The sequence below is a fragment of the Suricata suricatta genome, chromosome 5 (assembly GCF_006229205.1).
Source record: "Suricata suricatta isolate VVHF042 chromosome 5, meerkat_22Aug2017_6uvM2_HiC, whole genome shotgun sequence".
NCBI classification, from domain to species: domain Eukaryota; kingdom Metazoa; phylum Chordata; class Mammalia; order Carnivora; family Herpestidae; genus Suricata; species Suricata suricatta.
The window spans coordinates 58,659,070-58,660,495 of NC_043704.1; positions in this window are offsets into that span (position 1 = coordinate 58,659,070).

Here is a 1,426-nt window from a genome sequence, read left to right on the forward strand (position 1 = left end):
TTTTTAATTTTTTGAGGAGCCTCCATACTGTTTTCCACAGTGGCTACACCAGTTTGCATTCCCACCAACGGTGCACAAGGGTGTCTCTTTTCTCCACACCCTCTCTGACACCGGTTTTCTCTTATCTTTTTGATACTAGCTATTCTGATAGGTGTGAGATGACATGGTAACAATATTAATTCACGGATATCCTGCAGTGAGTCAATGAATCTCCTTCATGGATAGCCCAGGTGCTTTTCAAAAGGGTGCTTCTGCGCTGGGTCTCAGATGGAGGTGAACTCCATTCCTCCTACACCATCTCACCCACTTCCCTGGCTTGCTTTCTTGATAACAGCCATCCTGGCATGTGTCAGGTAATAGCTCCCTGAGGCACTGATTTGAATTTCCCTGATGACTAATGAGATTGAGCATTTCTTCACATCCTTGGTGGCCATTTATATCCTTTTTGAGAAATATTTGTTGAAATTTCAAGTCCTTCACCTATTCTTTTTTAAGCTGGGTTATTGAGTTGCAGTTCTTTATGTGCTTTGGAGAGTAACCTATTATCAGTCAAGTTGTTTGAAACTATTTGTTTCCGGTGGCCAAGTTATCTTTTATCACTAATGCTGATTAATTTAAAAACACACCTGGAAACATGCCCTAAATAAAATGCAAACTCATTTTAGAAACTCTTTAGGCCAGATGATGACTGAAATTGAGAGTACATGCAGAGGCTCAAGGCAAGAACTGTTTTTGAGACTGGAGGGGTATATATTAAAGAAAATAGAATGATCTCAAATAAACAACTTTACACCTTAAGAAACTAGAAACAGTTAACCAAAAAATGAAATAATAAAGGCCAGAATGGAAATAAATGAAAAATAAAGACTGCAGAACACAATAGAAATGATTGATTAAAAAAAGAGATGTATTTTTCAAATGGTAAACATAATTGAGGAAGTCTTAATGTTACAAGTAATAATAAATTAAAATTAATTAACTAGTTAAAAGTGTTTACCTAGACTAAACAAAAAAGAGAGAAAAGACTCGAACAAAATCAGTAATGAAAGAAAAGACATTACAATGATACTAGAGAAATATATAGGTTCAAAAGAAACTACTATGGACAATTATATATCAACAAACTGTACAACCTAAAGAAATGAATACAGTCCTAGAAACATGAAATCTACCAGATGAATAATGAAGAACTGGGAAATCTGGACAGACTGATAATGACTAAGGAGTTTGAAGCAGTCATCAAAAACCTCCCGATACAGAAAAGTCCAGAACCAGATGGCTTCTCAGGTAAATTCTACCAAACATTTAAAGAATTAATATCAATCCTTCTCAGACTTCCAAAAACTTGAATTCTCAGACTCATTTTACAGGGATACTATTATCCCGATATCAAAACCATATAAGGACACAACAGAAAAAGAAAACT